At 40.8% G+C, this 21623-nt stretch overlaps 1 protein-coding gene across 4 annotated transcripts in view; it reads right to left on the bottom strand.

The window, feature by feature from the left end:
* Positions 1-21623, bottom strand: part of LOC149822840 (Rab3 GTPase-activating protein catalytic subunit) — a 73097-nt gene that overhangs the window by 24921 nt on the left and 26553 nt on the right. The gene's annotated exons all lie outside the window — the stretch shown is intronic.

The following is a 21623-nucleotide window of genomic DNA, read 5'->3' as shown; positions in this document are numbered from 1 at the left end:
CAGGGGTGAGCATCAGACTAGCTTGGTCTAGACCTGTTAGATCTCAACACTCTCTGCAATCCAGTTCACACATGAAACAGGATACTAAGTTATCATGCTAGACCTAGGACCAGTATATTTCAAGCCCAAGCATTATTACTAACCTATGCAGGTCCATTTGTCCAAAACTGGCAACCCTTAAAGAGTAACCCTCCCTCCCTCTCCAAACAATTAACGGATTTAGGTATTAATGAGTTTTAACAGCATATCCTAGAGAAGAAGAGAAGATGAGTCATACAATAAAGTGAAATGAAGTAACAACAAAAGCAAGAGAATGCCACTAAGGGCTACAAAAGATCACAAATACACAAAGACCACTAATGGGTCAAATACAATCTGTAATACCCGTAAAATTTGTGTGATGTTATACATATCGGGCCCAGGATCCGTTACCCGGATCCAAAAAGAAATATAAATATGAGTATTAAAAATATATATGTAATAGTAATGTATAATAAATAAATAATTAAAAAGTAATATAATAAAAGATTTGGGTAAATGGGGTTTGGTTCTATATTGGAGCCAACCAGATCCAATTTATGGATCCATTACCCAAATTAAGGTGGATCCATGTGGATCTGTCATATGGCGGCCAACCCGGATCCACATTAGAGTGGATCCAAAACTTATTATTGACCCGGATCCACGTTAGAGTGGATCTGGTACAGCGGCACCGCGGGTCGCGAGACCAGTACCCATACCCGGACCCGGACCCGTTTTGAGTTTTTATTAAAACTCGAGTTTCAGAATCGTGCTTAGGGCACGATTCTTACTCAAGAGATGGATATGGCAAATCGGGGGAGGGGAGGGGTTACAGGAGGTAACCGACTCTCCCGGTTCATCGACGATGGGGGATCGCTACGATAAAGGGGGGGAATATAGAGGAGGCTGGACCCTCGTGTTTCTCGCCTCTCAAATTCCTTCTCTCGTCTCTCTCCTGTCATCCCTCTTCTCTTGGCGATTTCAGAGTTGGCAGCAAGAAGCACGTCGGTGGAGTTACCATTGTTGGAGGTACCTCGACCACCTGCTGTCGCAATCGTCAAAGTTCTTCTCACAGCAGGCATTGATAACGATTGAGGTAGGATTCTGTCTCTGATCTTGTGGGGTGTGGACTGAATCGGGTTGAGGTTGGGTCAGTCAAGGGAAATCTCAATTATTTTCGCATGAACGAGATTCCAATTCTTTCTTGGTTGTCTGAAAATCCAACACCGTGGCTGGGGTTACCGGTAAGGCTAACGATAGCCTTGGGAAGAGCAGAGGTTTACGTGCCTAATCCTAAAACCTAAATTCCCAAATCAAATCGATTTGGGGGTTTCTTCTTAAACCATAAATCCCCAAATCAAATCGATTTGGGGGTTTTCTTGATAAACCGTAAATCCCCAAATCAAATCGATTTGGGGGTTTTCTTGATAAACCCTAAATCTTGAAATCGGAACGGTTTGGGGGTCATTTCTTTCCTGATTTGATTCATTCTCTGGAAAACACTGATTTTCTTGATAGTATTTGTTTTCATCCAATGGGTTTTGGAATTGTTTTATTTTTCTCTTAAGCGTAATTGTTCTTGATCATATATGATGTTGGTGAGATTGTTTTCTTTTAACCTATTGCATTGGATTCTAAATATTATGTGAAGCAGGGTGTTTTGAATCTAGCGGCTGATGATTTCCATTCAATATGGACCATCTAACATAGATTACTTTAATTTCTTTAACTTCTGGAATAAACCTGGGTTCTTGTTGCTGGCGTCGGATTCCAGTTTACTAAAATCTGTATATGCTGTATCAGATTCCATTTTTTTTGTTTTACAAGCTAGAATTTCGTGGGTTATTGTAGATTTTGATTTTTCTGTTAAGAACAGAATTTCTGTTTATAAACACAGAATTTCGTGGGTGACCCATACAGCATATCTCATATTTAATTTCTTTAACTTCATAAACAAACCTGAGTTCTTGATGCCTGCTTCGGATTCCAGAATTACTAAAAGTTGTACATACTGTATCAAATTCCATTTTTGTTTATAAGCACAGAATTTCGTGGGTGATCCATACAGCTTATCTAACATTATAATGAACACGTTTAAAGAGTATATTATTTCACATTACAGCTTGCAAGGTTATATAGATTATATTTAGGATGTAGTTGTTCTGTTCATGCTTGATTTCAGCTAGGGCTGTCAATTGTATATATTGCCTCTCTGTGCATGAATTGTCATGTTCTTTTAAACTATATCGATGCATTTTTTTCTTTCTGACTAATTGCAATTTATATTGGACGTTTGTCTGAAAAAAATGTAACCCAAATCTCATGATAGCTGATTTGTTATTTTCGTTGAAAAAAAAATATCTAGTTGGGACACCTTGGGTTAGAACAATACATGGGAGTATGTGATACTGTTATTGACAGAGTAGCTGGGTTCATATGATGGGTATTCAGGTTTAGTTTATGGTGAACAATGAACATAACATGTGAACAAAGGAAATTGGGACTCAATATTTGAGGGTGCGCGTATTACTAAGAATGAGGTTAATGCTATGGCAGTGATTAGAAGTTGTGGAAAAGATCTAACTTCGGAAAAATAACTAAATTAATGAAACCCAATTATTCAGTTGAGACCTACCTTAGAGAGGGTGGGTGGTACAAGACTTCGAGGACTTGCGTTTGGTGTCGAGCGTGAAGCGGCTCGTGGGTCCCCGTCCTCGGAGTTAGGGACCAGGACTACCTATGTGTCCTAGGTGGTAGTTCCACATCTTCTGCAGAAGTTAGGGATGCATCCTGTTTTGAGTTGAGCTCTTGGGAGATTCTCTCGGCTATTGGTCGCTCCCTTGGAGATTCAGTCTCCGTTAGAATGTTCGGGTTAATAAATTACCTGGAATAATATACCCCCGAACGTTCTCTTCTGAGATGGTCACCTGTGCCCGTGTGTACCCACATGATAAGATAATTAAACATCATTTAGAAGAGTTAGGTTCACAACTAGTGGAGACACTAGAGAGATATATGTAAGTTGTATTTCAGATGCTTTATATTATCAACTTGTAAATTAGTAAAATTCTTAACTGGGTGGATATGAGGTAATTAAATTGTTATCTGAAAGTATATATGTTATTACATTGATTGTGGCATACCTCACCTGCTTATCAATGTTGCACATTTCTTATTGCTAAATAACTGCTCACTTGCATATTAATGTGGCATAGTTGTTATAGTTACATAACTGCTTACCTGCTCATGTACAAGAATTTAGATCTTTGTTATATAGTGCTTATATGTCTTGATATACACTAAAGATCAATCATGACACTCATACCACACACTCGATTCACGATATACTTGCACTATCAGTACAAAATTCCTGCTTAGACGTGGTAGTCTAATTCCTATAATTTTTACCATTTTCAGGTAAACGAGTAGACTTATGAGCGGTTGCGGGATGAGGCATTGGATCGTGCTTGCTGATTTATTATTCCAGTGATTCCTTGGGTTTATGGTAATTTAAATATTCATATCATAATGAAATGAAATACCTGTGTTGAGTTTCCTCTCAAATGTAATGTTCCGAAATGCTTAACCCTATATTGGTTATTCTTTTCGCTGTTATAAAAAAAAAATCTACAAAAATCTGGGTTAAGATTTCGGGGTGTTACACAATCTCACAAAAGGAGATAAACAGACAATACAAATCTCATAAGAGACAATGTAAAAAAAAATGTATCGAGTCACAAATATGTTTGAACAAACATGCTTTACAATAGAGAGAATGACCCTATTTATAGAGCCAAGCAACAACAAAGGGAGGTAGTCCAACCAAGGTTGCCAAACTAAGAAGCGGAAGCGGGAAATAGGGATGGCAGTGGGGCGGGGCGGGGGACAAGGTCTCTGTAATAACTTGGAAAAAAAATTAACCTTGGATTCGGGTCGGATCCGGACCCGACCCGAACCCAACTGAGACACCGCCTCTGTTACCTTTTAAAGGACGACGAGGCCGAAGGGGGGGAGGTTCTCGAAACCCCCTTCCACCCCGACTCTCTTGTCTCTCTCGTCTCTCACCGACTCTCTCGATTCGCCAGAGACCATCGTCAGCCCATCGCCACCGGCGACTCCCTTCGACGCTGCCGGCGACCACCAGGTACGCTCCTCCTCCTCCACTTCTCCTCTTTCGTCTGTCTCTCTCTCTTTCCCCCTCGTTTCTCCGTTATGCAGGGAGGGGGGGAGCCACCTCCCTGCTGCCCTAGATCGCAGGGGAGGCAAAGCTCCCTCCCTGCGACCCCTTTTAGCAAGGAAGGGGCGGAGCCCCTCCCTATGTCGTGAAGGGTAAGGGAGGGGCCGATTCCCCTCCCGGTGCCCTTTGGTTGCAAGGGTGGAGCCGAGCCCCCCACCCTGCATCTCCGTACGACAGGGGAGGGGTTGAGCCTCCTCCCTGCTCCCTGTTCCTCTAAGAAACCGACAGGGGCCTTTGGCACGCCCCTGTCTCGTTTCCTTGTTTAGCAAGCCGACCGAGGGGGGGGGGGGGCTTTGGCCCCTGCCTCCGCTCCCAAAAGCCGCAGGGGGGCTGCTGGCCACTGCGCCTCTCTCTTTCTCTGCCCTTTATCTTTTCCAGCAGGGGCCGATGGCCCCCTGCCCTTTGTACCTTTCCAATAGGGGCCGAAGGCCCCTGCCTTTTTAAATAACCAGCGGGGCCGATGCCCTCTGCACCTGTTCTTTTGGCGACAAGAGTCGTTCGGCCCTACCCCAGCCCCTATGTATTGGAGAAGTCGAGTCTTCCCCTTGTTTTTACTTTTGTCTTGATTGTATGTTAATATCGCGTATTTGCAGTTACGATGGATCCCGCTCGCGCTCCGCGACCCGAGCCGTCAATCGTGTACACCCGCAGACGCCAGCAAGCTTGCAACTTTCCTAGGGGAAGATTGCACGGAAGACTTGGACAATTGAATTAAGTTCAACTAACTAAAAACGACCATTAAATAAATATATATATATACAAATATATATATATATATATATATATATATATATATATATATATATATATACGAGTATGCACTTAACTCAAGGACGCGGTTTCGCGATCCTTGCCCTTTACTTTCTGTCAGTCTTTACTTGCCGTCGCGCATCGCGTCGAGGTTTTGCGTTGCAGTCCTGCTTACAGTTTTTACTTGCCGTTGCGTGTTGTGCCGAGGTTTTGCGTTGCACTTCTGCTTACCGTCTTTACTTTGTCGTCGCGCTTTGCGCCTAGGCTCTTGCTTTTGCATATGTGTTGTTATTGCCTTGCTATTGCAGATGACGTGCAGGTTTTCGCTCTTTGTGTATGCCTTAAAGGCATCCTCGTGGAGGATGCAAGGAACATTCACCACTCTCTCTCTTGCGACGAGAGTTGAGTTGGGAGCTAGCGTTACATCTTCGTCTAAGGAGAGGGATACCTCGCAAGGATCCTGACTCTTCAAGTACGCAGTCCTGTAGACGAGTTGGGGTTCGAGCGAACTTCTTAGCAGGGGTTCTGTTGAGAAACTTGTATCCCATCTATTGAGGCTGGTATCGAGTCATGCGAGGCATGTAGATACCTCGATAGCGGATGAAATTCTAGAAAATCGCATGCATAATGTTGGTACAAGCTACTGGCTGTTTCAAAAGATAAAGAATATCAAAAGTAAAGTTGATAAACATTACATCTTTGTGAAACACTCATGTTGAGGCTTCTATTGAGGAGTTATACCCCCTTCATCCTAGAGTACTTGTAGTCGTGCACTACACGCTAATACTGCGATGATCGGATGAGACGGTCGTGCGACCTCGAATAGTGCTAAATGCATAATGCTGTAATCACTTAAATGGTGACTGATTCGCCTTCACAGGCAAGATGCTCGAGTGGTTTAAAGACCACAACATAGAATGGGTCGTTAGTTAAGCAACCCCTAACGCACCCATTCGCTTCTTATTGTCTGTCAAGGGAGAGGACAGAGCAGTACAAAACTCAAATGGACAGGTTGTTAACAACCACCCCACGGGTAATGATCCAGCCTCTCCAGTCATTGGAGTTAGGGGAAAGGGACTACAATAGTTAGCTCACTTCTGTAGAAGTTTGATGCATCTGTGGTACTGCTTATCAGCCTTTGGGGAATCCTCTCTCGGCTAAAGACGTCTCTTTAGGAGAGGACTCAACTAGCTATTCGAGTTATTGAAAATACATAGAATAACATACGCCCGAACTAGTCTCAGTTGTTTCTACGTTTTGCCTACGCGTACCTGCAGGCCAATAATATCGAAACATAAAGACTATTCACACTGGTTGTTGGGTCGGGAGACGCGCTTGCACTACTTATTCGCTTGCACTACTTACTCGCATGCACTACTTACCTGTTTGCATTGCTTACTCGTTTGTACTGCTTACTTGTTTGCACTACTTACCCGTTTGCACTACTTACTCGCTTGCACTACTTACTCGTTTGCACTACTTACGTGCTTGCACTACTTACTCGTTTGCACTGCTTACTTGTTTAACTCATATCTGCTTTATGCTGCTTAGCATACTGAATTAAATGTACATAATTCAGTTTTCTGTAGTCTCTCTTGTGCACCTACTAGTTTTTCGCGAAACTAACCCATTCTATGGGTACAAGTGATGATTAGGTACACCACGGGCAATGGCGCGATGGCAAGATGGCTCCAAGACTTTCTTCTTCCTACTCTTAGCTCGCGTCCTGGACGTTTGGGGTTTTGTAACGGTTTTTCCTTGGGATATCTGAATTTTGTACTGTTTGGAGAACTTAAATGAAAGTGGCTTTTCCAAGTGTTTGCAAGTAGCATGGGTTGTGCGCTTTGGTTCTTTTAGCTAACGCACCCAAAGTTGTCAGCTTGCCTTTCTGAAATTAACAAAAGAATAGTCTTCTGCTGATTTCATAAACCATCTCTGAAATAAAGAGATTTCTTTTTAGTCACTTGTATGTTTTTCTGAAAGGTTTACAAGTTTGAAATTTTGGGGCATTACAGTCTCTACCCCCGCCCCGCCTCAAGATTAGAACCTCCATCCCTGGCAGGGATGGATTTTAACCTCCACCCCCGGTTCAAACGGGGATGAGGCGGGGTGGGGAAAAGGGTACGTCCATCCCGGCCTCCATCCCCGAATGGGGATGGATTTTAACCTTCGTCCCCGCCTCCATCCCCGTTTCATACCCTTCATCACCGGTCCAAACGGGGCGAGGCAGGGCCCCACTTTCCCCCGGTCCACTGCCATCCCTAGCGGGAAACGATACGGGAAGCGAAAGCAAGAAGCGAGGCATTTTAAAATTTATACGAAGCGGGAAACGAAGTTTCAATTTAAAAGCGAAATATGAATAAAAAATGAAGTAATATGGAATCAAACAAGAAACAAATAAAAACTAAAATAAAATTGATCATTCTTATATTTAATGATTTTTCTGTAAAAGAGTTAAATTTTTGTTAAAATCTAACAATGATGGTTACCAATTTAAAGAAAGTACATGGAAAGTGAGTGAAAGCGTGAGAGAAAATACATGAAAAATATGAAAAGAAACGTGAGAAAAACATATAGTATACATAGACCATGTGTACGAGAAGCGTGGGGGAATCGAGCTTCCCATGAAGTTTCGGAAGCGAGGAGTATCACGCTTCCGAAGCGAGTTTTCGGGAAGCGAGCTTCACACCTACCTAAGAAGCTTCCGGTAACTCTGAGTCCAACACAGAGTTGCCAGTCAAGGAAGCGGGAGCGGGAAGCGATACGGGAAGCGGAAGCGGGAAGCGCGGGACGACTTAGGAGCGAGCCGGAAAGCGTCTTGGAAGCGACATAGGAAGCGTCTCGGAAGCGACCTAGGAAGCGAACACAAATCATTGCTTATATACATAAATGTATGCACATTAATATATACTAGCAAAAAATGAAAGTTGAAAATTGAAATTATGTTATTAGTCAAAGGTAAAATCTATTTAGCCAAATTATCAAACAAGAAACAAATCCATTAGGATGTTATAGATTACAAAAATCACATGTTAATTCCTGGATAAAAGACATAAAAGAAAATAGACACAATATTGATCGTGAAAGTATAACATACATTAGTATGTTTTGCATTATAGCACTATTCTGACAATATAAACTGAGTGGCTCTGATGCAACGAGTTGATAGAAAGAGTAAAGAAGTAAACTGTGCAAAAATTAGAAGAAAACCCTATTGACTTGTAAAGCTTATTTGCAGATTCTGCAGTGTAAAGTAAATCCATTGAACCAGTCGATACGAGCAGTTGGTGCTTCCGGAAGCCCTTGGAGACAACCCGTTTTTCTTACCGAAAATCTGATGGATCTAAATCGGATTACATAAAAACCCCAAAAATCGATGTCGGGAACCACCAAACGAAGCAATGTAACCCGACCCCTTAACAGAGGAAATGAAACCCTCTTGAAAGGGAAGAAAGAAGGAGATTAGGGAGGAAGAGATAGCGACAACCAGAGTCTGGTATGTCTGCGTAGAGGAACAGACGACAATCAAGGATGGTGAACTCCCTTGATGGAGCGTGAGTTGCCGGAAAACCTCTATTCTCCGGTTTCCCCCTCTTTCTCTTCCGAAAACTCATGGAAGGCAGGAAAATCAGGAGCGTGAGTTGCAGTGAGGATGCAAGCTCCATTTTGGTGGCAACTCTATCGCCTACATTTCTTGTTTAGTCCAATGAAATTGCATGCTCCTTTTGAGTTATGTGAGATGGAGATATGTGAGATGGAGAGAAGAGATGGACAAATGGGTACATAGTACGTACCTGAATGGATTCATCGTCGGTCGGTGGAGGTCGTCGGACGTCGGTGCAGGTCGCCGAATTTTGGATTTCGTTGATCGGTTGACAGAGAGAAGGGAGAAGGAGACTCAGATTCAACAGAGGCGTAAAAAAAAAACCCTAAACCCTTTCGAGTTTTGTTTTCACGGGTTTTTCAAAATCTATTTTTTGCCCTTACTAAAAAAACTCGTTCTTTTAAATTTTTTTGAAAAAAAACTTTAAAAAAAAGGATAAAACAATAAATCTCACCTTGCAGTACCCCTTTAATGGGGTGCGCGTACCACATTAAAGGGGTATGCGTACCCCATTAAAGGGGTGTGTGCTTCCCAAAATAAATGCACGCTTCCCTGTGTGTTTCGGAAGTGCCACGTTTCGCGCTTCTGAAGCGCGTATCGGGGAAGCGCGCTTCCCCTACTGGACATGCGCTTCCGGTAACTCTGGTCCAACAGTCACAAATATGACCGTTGGGAGCAGTCCAACAACTAGTCGGACTGACCCAACTGTCATATTGACTGAAAAAAACTAAAATAAAAAATAGAAAAACAGAAAAATAAAAAAGCAAAAGAAACAAAACAACATCTACTAGACCGTCCTTATTACAGTAGAGAAAATAATTGAAATATCCCCGACATATATATATATATATATATATATATATATATATATATACATATAATCATATTTTAACACTCCCCTTCAAACTTGCGGTGAAATCACCAAAAGTTTGTTAAGAAGAAAAAAAATGAGGTAAAGGAAGTGCTTGGTTGAAGAAATCTGCAATCTGAAATTCAGATGGTACATATGGTAAATCAATAGTCCCCTTCAAGTGTTTTTCCCGAACGTAGTGGCAATCCATCTCAATGTGCTTTGTTTGTTTATAAAATGTATGATTGTTGGCTATATGACACTTTTGTTATCACAACATAGTTTTGAAAGTTCTGAGACATCTATTCCCATATCTGTAAGCAAATACCTCAGCCACATGACCTCGGTTGTTGTTGTAGCCATCACCATGTATTCAGCTTCGGTGGATGACAACAATACCTTATGTTGCATTTTATTTTTCCAAGATATAAGAGAATCACCTAAGAATACAAAAAAATCTGTAATTGAGTGTCGATTATTGGGATCTCCTCCCCCATTCAGAGACAATATATACAATAAGATTTAATAATGAAGAAGAAGAAGACAAGAATAACCCTTAGATATAGTATTTTTAATGTATCAGACTATTCTCAACACAACAATTACAAGATTATAAACACAAAGTGAACATGCACAAGTCCACTAAGGAACAATACAAAGGCCAACAATGGCAACAACAAGAAAGCAAGAAATAAAAATAATGTCTTGATTGTTAAAATGCTTAAGCATTAGATGAAATAGGGACAAGATGTCCCTATTTATATACAAGAGGGCACAAGAAACCAGCCATTGGGAGCTCCCATAGAGTCGTAGCTCCCAACGACTCTATGGTTGAATGACCATAGAGCCCTTAGACAATAAAAAAATACAGAAAAATACAAAATTGTCCTTAATGGACAACCCTAATTACATGAGTAAAAAAGATAAAAATGCCCTTGATGGACATTACCTATTACAAGATTGATTTATATATATGTAAACATACATATATACACATATTAATACAACCTATTTTAACACCCCTCTCAAACTTACAGCTTAAACACTAAAAGTTTGTTGAGAAGAAACAAAAATCGAGGAGCAGCAAGAGCTTTAGTAAAGAAGTCTACAAATTGAAATTATGATGTGACATACGATAATTGAATAGTTACTTTCAAGAATTCATGATGGACATAGTGACAGTCCATCTCAATGTGTTTGGTGTGCTCATGGAAGGTGTGGCGACTGATAATGTAAATTGCACTTTTATTATCACAACACATCTTTGAAGGTTTGGAGATGGCAACCCCCATATCTTTGAAAATATTTCTTAACCATACAAGCTCCATAGTTGTTGTTTCCATAGCCCTATACTCAGCTTCAGTAGAAGATAGCAAGACTTTTCGTTGCTTCTTGCATCTCCAAGCAATTAACGAATCTCCTAGAAATACAAAAAAAACAGTAGTTGAGATTCTATCATTAAAATTTTCTACTCAATCTGCATCAGTATAAGCAAGTAAATCTAAAGATGAGGATAAGAAAAACCCAGAAAAACCCTTTAATTATAGTGTTCTTAATATATCTGACAATCCTTAATATAACACTTATGTATACGGTGGTTGGAGCATGCTGGAATTGACTAGCATAATGGACTACATGAACTATATCTGGTCTTGTGATAGATAGGCAAGTGAATGACCCAATTAACTGTATATAAGGTGTGGGGTATTCAAGAAATATCACATCTTAAGTCTTAACTTAGCATTCACCATTTCAGGAGTCTCTAATTTCTTATTATTTGAAATACCAGATTCAACACAAATATCTGTAGCAAGCTTCATTTGAGAAAGAATGTACCCTCTAGGAGAGTAAGCAACTTTAATACCTAAAAAATATCTTAAAAAACCCAAATCAGACATATCAAAATTTTCTTTTAAAACATTTTTAACATCACTAACACCTTATTTGTCATTTTCGTTTATAATTATGTCATCTACGTATAGAAGGATAACAATATTGATACATATACTTTTAACAAAAAGAACACTGTAAGTATAGCAAGAACGAAAACCCAAATGAGTCGTGACATTACTGAATCTATCATAGCAGGCCTTGAGAGTCTGTTTAAGACCATACACGGCCTTTCTAAGTTTAAGAGTTTTTTCCTTTTCGAAATCGAATCCCAGTTAAGGATCCATATAAACTTCTTCATTTAATTCTCCATTGAGAAATGCATTTCTTACATCTAGTTGATATATAGGCCATTTTTTGGTAGAAGCAACTATTATTAAGGTCTTAACACTAGTCATCCTAGCTACGGGTGCAAAGGTTTCCTCATAATCAATTATATATTCCTAGGAATATCCTTTGGCTACTAACCTAGCTTTATATCTTTTTAGGGTTCCATCACTCTTGGTTTTGATGAAAACCCATCTAGAGCCAATGATTTTCTTTTTTAATGGTAATGTAACGCCCCAAAATTTCGAACTTTATAATTCCTTTGAAATAGTTGAAAAATTCCTTTTCTTTACAGAGTTAATTTTTAAAATCAGCGGAAACGATTTCTTTAAAAGAAAAAGGATAAGTTTGACAACTTTGGGCACGTTAGCGAGAGAACAAAGATGGACGATCTGCAATAATACTTAGGAAATCATTTCTTCCATTAAAAGGGAGTGTTAGGTTTGTACAAAATTTGGATTCCCTCCAAAGAAACTGTAACAAAAACCAAAATGTCCAGGACAAGAACTACGAGCAGAAACAGTGGATCCTGAAGTCATCTCGCAGTCGCGCCATCGCCTGTGATGCACCTATTCGTCATTTGTACCCATGAAATGGGTTAGTTTTGCGAAAAACTAGTATGAGAGCACAAAAACAAAAAAAACTAAATCAGGCATAGATAATTTATGCAGCAGATAGTGACGAGCAAACTAAGTAAATAAACTGAAAAGGTGAGCATGCTCAAATTAGTTATTACTTGTTAACCGGCCATGCAGGTACATACATGGCACGTGAGTCGAAACAACCGAGACCAAGCCGAGTGTTCATTATGTTAAGTATTTTAAGATACCTCGGTTGACTGACTGAATCATATTCCTATGGAGACGACCGATGGTCGAGAGAGTAAGTCCCCAAGGCCTGATAGGGATGCATCCAACTTCTGCAGAAGTGTTAGGCTAACTTATGTAGCCCCTATCCCCCTAACCTCCGATGACTGGGGAAGATGGATCTTTTGCCCGAAAAAGCCATAAATGGTCTGTCCATCGGAGTTAGTACCCTTCGTCCTCTCTCTTGACGAAGCCAGGTTGAATTGAGCGCGACGGGGTTTCTTAGCCGTTGCCTCATTCTTCATGCTCCGGTCCATTAGACCAAAACGAGCATCTTGCCTATGAAGGCGATCCCATTCTTTTTTATATATGTTTTTATCAACGTGCATAAAGCACTGATCGAGGTCATAAGACCATCTCATCCAATCGTCGTAGTACTAACATGCCTCGCATGTTCAAGAGTACACTACGAGGAAAGGGATATAGGTCCTTAATAGGAGGCTCGGGAGTGTGTTTCGCAAAGATATAATGTTTTAGAAAGCTATTTTAACATTTTAAATCTTTCGAAACGACCCACAACTTGCCAACATATGGCATATGATTTTCTCGAATTTGACATCCGATGATGCAGTGTCTGGATGCTATGCAAGTCACGACCCTGGTTTTGGTAAATGGGCTTCGCAAAAGAACCCATCACCCAACAACTTGATCTTGCCCCAGATCAAGGGTTTTCCCAAACATATCGGGTAAAATAGTGGAATAGGTATTCCTCCCGAATACGCTGAGTCGATGGCAAGGCAAAAACGAAAGACAATAAGGCGAAAAGCAAGAGCCTGGGCGCGAAGCGCGACGGCAAACAGAAACAGGAAATGCGAAAGCAAAGGACAAGGATCGCGAAACTGCGTCCTTGAATTAAAAGACAGTAAGTAGTAAATACGAAAGCAAAAGCCTGGGCGCAAAGCGCGACGACAACAGAAACAGGAAATGCGAAAGCAAAGGACAAGGATCGCGAAACCGCGTCCTTGAATTAAAAGACAGTAAGTAGTAAATACGAAAGCAAAAGCCTAGGCGCAAAGCGCGACGACAAACAGAAACAGGAAATGCGGAAGCAAAGGACAAGGATCGCGAAACCGCGTCCTTGATTTAAAAGTGTACTTATATACGTATATGTATATAAATATATCATTAAGTCCTTTCAATCTTTAATTATTTAAGCTCGATTTAATTATTTAAGTCCTTGTGCAACTTCTCCTACCTTGGGGTATTGCGAGGAATGAGTCGTCTACGAGCGTAGGTGATCGTTGGTTTAGTTCGCGGGGCGCGAACGGGCTCCGTTGCGTAACACTGCAAAAGTACGTTGTTTAGCATGCATAAGACGAATAAGGATCGGGAGAAGACTTGATTTCTCCGCAACTAAATGCAAGGGTCATCGGCCCCTACAGTTATGAAAAAGAACGGGGTAGGGTCCAATGACCCATGCCGTTAAAGGAGACAGGTGCAGGGGCCATCGGCCCCTGCCAGACATTTTAAAGAAGGGCAGGGGCCATCGGCCCCTGCTGGGTCTTCAAAAAAAAAGAGGGGCAAGGGCCTTAGGAGGCCCTTGCTGGGTTTAAAGAAAATAGGGGCAGGAGCCTTCGGCTCCTGCCAGATTTTAAAAGAAAGGGGTAGGGGCCGATGGCCCTTGCCAAGGAAATGAGTAGGGAGAGGGTGCGCAGGGGCCAAAGGCCCCTGTCGAGCCTTTGCTCCACAAAAAAAGAGACAGGGGCCAGAGGCCCCTATCAGTTAAAAGAGGGGCAGGGGCCATCGGCCCCTGCTGGGTTTTCAAGAGGTGAGGCAGGAGCCGAAGGCTGCTGCTTCCTTGCTTAAGGGAAGGGTAGGGGCCATTGCCCCCTACACGAAAGGGAAGGGCAGGGGCCATGGCCCCTGCCGAAATGGTGAAAAGGGCAGGGGGAGGAGTCCCCTGCCTGCTAAGAAGATGAGGGCAAGGGGGGCGGAGCCCCCTGCCTGGTAAAAAGAGGAAGGCAAGGGGGGTGGAGCCCCTTGCCTGTCGAAAAAGAGGAAGGCAAGGGGGCAGAGCCCCTTGCCTGTCGAAAAAGAGGAAGGCAAAGGGGCGGAGCCCCTTGCCTGTCGAAAAAGGGAGGAGGAAGGCTCGACAGGGGCCGCCGGCCACCTGCCGGCCTTCCGGCGAACCAGAGGAAGAAAAGAGGGGGGGAGGAACAGGAGGAGAAGGGGGGCTTACCTGGGCTGCCGAGGGAAGGGAGGTCACCGGGGAGTGGCTACCGTGAAGGAAGCTCGCCGGAGTGGAGAGCGAGGGATGGAGTCGGGGAGAGAGAGAGCAGAGACAGAGGGGAGAGACGAGAGATGAGAGAGAGAGTCGGGGGGTCGGGGGAGGCTCGTAAGCCCTCCCCTCTCGCCTTTTTATAGGGAGGGGGCGCACACAGGGCCCGCCCCCTGTGTCGCCGGAGATCCTCCCCCTGCCGTGGGCTGCCAGTCCCTCTGAAAAAGGGGTTTTCGAGGGCCTGGGCACGGGTTGGAGCCGGGTCGGGTCTGGACCCGACCCGGGTCCGAGATTTTTTTTTTGTTAAAAACTGGGTTTTACAGGTAATGTAACTACTTCCTAAGTCTTGGCTTTCCTAAGGGCATCTAGTTCTATATTCATGGCTTCAATCCAATGAGGAGAATTTTTGGATTCACTATAATGAGATGGCTCATGGTAAGAATGTAGTGCTATTAGGCAAGTTCTATAGTTTGAAGACAAAGAATCATAAATCACAAACCTATTTGGTGGAATAAATACTTGGGTAGATTTTCTAAGTGAGGTTTCTTCTACAGGAAAAGAATGAGAGAATTTTTCTAGTAGACTAGGTGGGTTTCTTTGCTCATGTCGGGTATACACTTGTATATTTTTAGTAGAGTTAGTAACAATGTCATCACTACTTGGTGATGACTTGTCATTCACATCATTAGAACATTCGTGATCATTACCATACGTGGCTATTGAAGGAATTAGAAATTCCATGTGATAAGAAAACTTAGCTATATTGTGACAATACGAGTACTATTCATATTGCCAAGAATCCAACATTTCATAAGCGCACTAAGCACATTGAAATAGATTGTCATTATACAAGGAGGGCTTATGAAGATGAGATTATAACTTTGGAGCATGTCAGCTCAAGGAATCAGATAGTAGACGTGTTTACAAAAAGTCTTCCCCTTTTGCATTTCAGTTCTTTCCTTTCCAAACTTGGAATGATTCCCTTATATCCTTTCAAGTTTGAAGGGGAGTATTGAAAGTATATGTAATATATAGTATAAACATGTGTAAAATAAGTTTATAAAGTTATTATGTACATACCCTATAGTAAAAGGGGTATACTTGTCTTTTTATCTTTTCTTTTGATATACTTTAAAGGGGGTCGACCCTTTTTAACAAGAGAGTTCTCTCAAAGAAAGAGCATAAATGAAATACGTGAACTTCTTCTCCTTTGTGAAGTTGTAACCCTAATACATGTTTTCAGTTTTCAAACTCCCAATGTTTGATTCCAGTATAGCTTTGAGCTCACTTGACTCTTGTGTAATCGAGGCTACCTTCTTCTTATAGGGTCTCTTTAATTTAGGACAATATATCTTGACATGTCTCGATGCGCGACAATAATAGCAAATAATTTTTTTCTTCTCAAACTCATTGTCTTGTTATTCATAGTGATCGTTGTTTGGTCTCCCATAATGTGGTGGTTTGTAAGCATGGACATGATTTTCCGGCCTAGACACGGCTAGGACCGAGTCATCATCATCTTTAGATATTTTTTTAGTCTATTTTCCTCCATACTTAACTCTTCAATGGTATCTTCAATAGAGAGGACTTTCCCTTTATGAAGAAGAGCCGATTTAGTAGACTCAAACTCTGGTCTTCGACCATTGATGAATTGATAGAAGTGCTTTGCATTAATTTGTCTTTGTCAGAGTTCTATGTCTTCGGGACAATGTCATTTAGGCTTAAGAAGAGCTAACTCCTTCCAAAGGTCGGACAACTCACTAAAGTATTTCCTAATACTTTTTTCTCCTTGAGTTATAGTGTGTACTTTGTCTTGTAAATTGCATATATATGCAATATCCTTAAGATAATACATTCTCTTAAGGTAGTCTCATGCTTTATTTGTATGTTCAAATTTGGCTGGACTCGAGCATTTTTTGATATCAACACTACTAATGAGCTAAGACATAATCTTGGCATGTCCCATTCTCCACTCTTTCTATTTTTTCTCATAAGTAACCATAGCATTGGTCTTTTCCACCTTCGTAAGAGGTACTTTAAATCCTTTGACTTTAGAAAGAATTAACTTGAGTTCTGAATCGAACCCATCCACTAATCCCCACAACCCTTTCCCCCCATATGAGGTGCTTCATAATCGAAGTCCATGTTACATAGTTAGGGATGACAGTGAACCGGGGGAAAATGGGGCCCCGCCTCGCCCCGTTTGGACTGGGGATGGAGCACATGAAATGAGGATGGAGGCGGGGATGAGGGTTAAAATCAAAACACGTGCGAGGATGGAGGCGGGGATGGACATACGCTTTCCCCCGCCTCGTCCCCAATCCCCGTTAGTAAAATAACTAAAATACATTTAGGGATGGCAGTGGACCGGGGAGAAACGGGGCCCCGCCCCGTTTGGACTAGGGATGGAGGACATGAAATGGGGATGAAGGTTAAAATCAAAACCCATGCGGGGATGAAGACGGGGATGGAGGGCAGAATTTTGAGATGGGGTGGGGGTGGAGACCTTGTCCCTCGCCTCCGCCTTAGTCCACTATCATCCCTATACATAGTTTGTGTTGTTAAGCTTGATGGGTTTCATGGTGACATTATTATTGTCATCCATGTTTATAAGGGATAAAAGAGAATAGAAGAGAGAGGAGGGAGAAAAAGAGAAGAGAGAGAAAAACAAAGATCACAAGCACTCCACCACCAAGAAAGCACCTCCAATAAAGGGCACGAACACTCCTCCACAAAGTGAGCACCATAATCTCACAAGCACTTAAATGAATTTTGTAAAAGAGACTTTAACTCTTTCAAATCTTGAGTGACACACTTCCCAATGCACCTAAAAAAATAGCTTGTTCTCCAAGCTCTGATACCATGAAAGGAAACAAGGTTTCCCAATAATGTTCACCAAATCAACAAAGTGGACACTTGAGTTCTGCCAAAGTACCACAAAGAACACATAAAGAACCATAAACAGGTTCACACATAAACACCCACTAAGGAACAAGAACAAGAGATAAAAAATAATATTTTATTGATCTCAACTCATACAAGAAGCATACATATGGTGGGGGTTTTGCCCCCTATTTATACACATTGATGGAGTTCAAAAGAGAGAGTCTTTGGGGGTCCAACGGCTCTAAATAGAGCCGTTGGACCCCTAACGACTCTCAAAGTTGACTAGTCAACATTTTGTTGACTAGTCCCATTTCAACCAAAATAAAGAAACTAATCTAACTAGACTAACCCTAGTTACACACACACACACACACACACACACACATATATATATATATATATATATATATATATATATATATATATATATATATATATATATATATATATATATATATATATATCTACATTTTCAACACAAACAAGTTATTGGTGCTCCTATCTGAACAAAAGATCTTTGTTCTTGTGCCATAAGATATTTGCCAAAAAGTTCACCAAATACCAGAAAGTTATATAAAGTAGTATCTTATACCGAAAAAAAACCCTGCAATTTTCTTGTGTTCAAGTTATCAAGATGAAAATGAATAAATGCAATTGATAACTGCCATGATGGTGGCACCAAGTATAAAGAACCACTTATTATAACAAATTTAAATTTCAAAGACAATGACACTGGTAGCAGATGAACATATGAAGAAGAGAGAAAATACAAGAGAGGATGAAAGAAAGAACAAACAAATAAAAGACCTCAACATGTTGGACTTGACAGCAGAATACTCAAGGGATATTGAAAGGCATCCAGAAGAAAATGGCCAGCCTGCAAATGGCAAACGGCTACAGCAGGCTAGACAGCTTGTGCTTTATGTCACATGGGTGCGGGTACGGGTAAGAAGGGTACGACATGGCAATTTAAAAAAATGCAGGTACGGGGACACAACTATATATATATATATATTAAATATCACATAAATACAAAATAAACTGAATATAATCTAAATATATATGCTATATCTAAAATATATATTATATACTAAAAATATAAAGTTATAAACTGAAAATATAATTATAAATTATAAATTGAATACAAACTTGTATGTACGGAGGGTAAAATGGCGTGTTCAGGTGTCGACACGGGTATGGTGGGCAAAATGGAGTGTCCGTGTGACATAATGTGCTACAATGACAGATATCATCCTAATGATAAAACTTTTCTTGTCTTGCCAAAAGTGGGCATTAAAGAGGATGGGATCTTTGACAGATATAAAGTAAGGTTGGCTGCTGAGGGCTTTAACAACAACTACGCCTTCATCCCAAAACAATTGGGGTCGGCGATATGAACCAAAAAAGAAAATCATTCTGGATCTTCCACATGAATCCTTCTCCTCCAATCATTTTTATCCAATGCCATGTCATTTTTATTCAAAGCATTCATATCCTTTCCTATCATCTCCATCCAAGTCTTCTTAGGCCTACCCCGACCTCTTTTAACTAATATATTTTCCCATTTCTCCATCCTTCTAACTGGAGCATCATTAGGCCTTCGCCGAATATGTCCAAACCACCGTAAACGATTCTCTCTCATCTTATTTTCAATGGATGCAACGCCTACCTTCTTACGTATCTCCTCGTTTTGAATCTTATCATTCCTGTATTATACAGAACAAAGTGCTGAGGGCTTTAAACGATCATAAATCCTGTATTATACAGAACAAAGTGCATGCACAAAACTAACATTGTTATTTGACACACATAACATGAAACAAGTTGCAGACACTTTTATGAATCCACCTACAAAAGCGCAACATCATCATTGAAAAGCAAATTATTCATGAAAGAATCAAATATCCAGCTTTACATGCAAAGATGAAAATGAGTAAAGCATCACTATAATCTAGTTAGCTTATAGTGTTCTGCAGCATTTGCAGGAATAATATTAGGCACATCTTGGTTGTCAACCTTACGTAGGAATTGCCTGAAGAAAGATAAAGCAGGAAAGTCCAGATAATCAACTCTGCTCCTGCACTATTACTTGATCCATCTGAGCTACTAGAGGACTTTGTTGCAAAAGCAAGCTGTGTTCAATATATTGCAAAGATTGAGGCCCATCTGATAATAGCAAATGCCACCGTTGAAGTGGTTTAAGTGGGATTCAGTCTATAACATTTCTTATTTATTCCAAGAACTGACGAATTTTGATAGCAGTAGAGGCATTCTTAAATACAAGAAGAGAGCAGACCATTAAGATGGATGACAGCACTTGACTAGCGAATTCTTGATCATATCTCTCTAAACATAAAGAATAATCGGGTATAGAATTTAGAAATGCCTATGGTGTGAACGGAAAAGGGGGATGGTTCTATCCCCTTTTCATTAGGTCCTGTTAGGACCCTCCAAAAGTCATACTTTCAAGTATTTTTTGCTTGATCAGAACCATTAGATGTGTTTATCATTGTTTACTCCACAGAGACCATGTATTTGATTAAGATTTTTTATGCTCAGATGTATATTTTAAAGAGAAAAAAATGTAATGATTGATATTATATTAAAATTTGATGATAAAATATTTACATCTTTACATCAAATCAACTTGAAAGAAAGCTTGTTTCTTAGTAAATAAGCAATGATAGACACATCTAACAGTTCGGATCGAGCAAAAAATACTTGAAAGTATGATTTTTAGAGGGTCATAACCATACTTAATGAAAAAAAGGGGTAGCACCATCCCCCTTCTCGTGTGAACGTGCCCATCCAGATCATAATTTTCGATTTGTGCCTATGATATGGCTATTTTACCATGTTGTAAATATTGGTTACATCATGATCAATAAAATAGAGCAATTGCAAGTGTTAAGATTAGTCAAATGCTTAAGGTGGTTCTTTGCATTTTATAAAAATAATGGACCTTAGTGTAATTTTTCTTTTAAGGCTAATCACTACTTAAATAGGTGATTAGACCTAATTGTTGAATAAGAAAATCAACTCTTTCTCTCTCTCGTTTTTTCCCTCTCTCTCTCTCTCGCACATTCTTCCGTTGCCCAGGTATACCACTCTACATGGTATCAGAGCCAACGCTCCTGGAAACGTGACCTCTCGATCTTCTTCAATCCCTGCATGAAGAAAATCGTGCAACTGTGAATCGGGAGATCACGTGCAGAAGGATCAGGTAAGGTACGTGTGAATCTGAAGATCGCGTGAAGGGAGATCACACGCTGATGATCGGGTAAGGCTTAGTTGATTGGTTTTATTTTGGTACAGATCTGTAGTCTGACCAACGTCATGAATCAGATCTGTAATCAGATCTACAAATCGTTGCAAAGCCCACTCAGATCTACAATGGATGTTTAGTCGACCCGATCTGGTGAGTGTGGATATGCACACTACGTTGATGTCGTGGAGTGGGAGACAGGGATTAACTCTGTTCGTGTTTGATAAGGATGGAATGACAGCAAGAAGCAGTCTCTATTTTGTCGCTGATCTGTGTAAAATCTGACAAAGATCTGAAGGGTGTCGTCGTTGTCTATTAAAGCAGTTTTTTTTGTTGATCTGCGTAAAGTCTGTCACAGATCTGAAGGTTGAATCTGCAATTTTTTTTGGAACACAGATCAGTTTATTATAGTGAAATCTGACACATATCTGAAGGGTGTCGTCGTCATATATTGAAGCAAATATTTTTTTTTTGTGTTGTTGATCTGTGTAAAGTCCTGACACAGATCTGAAGGTTGTCATCATCGCCCATTGAAGCAGTTGGTTTTGTTGATCTGCGTAAAGTCTGTCACAGATCTGAAGGTTGTCATCAGTTTATTATTGTTCGTCTGACACAAATCTGGGTGTCGTGTTGCAAAAACCATCCTCGTTCATCAGTGTATCGTGGTTTAAATATTATGGGTGAAGCTTCCAAATCTGATTACAAGAAT

Source organism: Nuphar pumila, chromosome 11 (assembly GCF_984573655.1).
Source record: "Nuphar pumila chromosome 11, dmNupPumi1.hap1.1, whole genome shotgun sequence".
Taxonomy (NCBI): Eukaryota; Viridiplantae; Streptophyta; class Magnoliopsida; order Nymphaeales; family Nymphaeaceae; genus Nuphar; species Nuphar pumila.
This window is presented reverse-complemented; position numbering and strand designations above follow the sequence as displayed.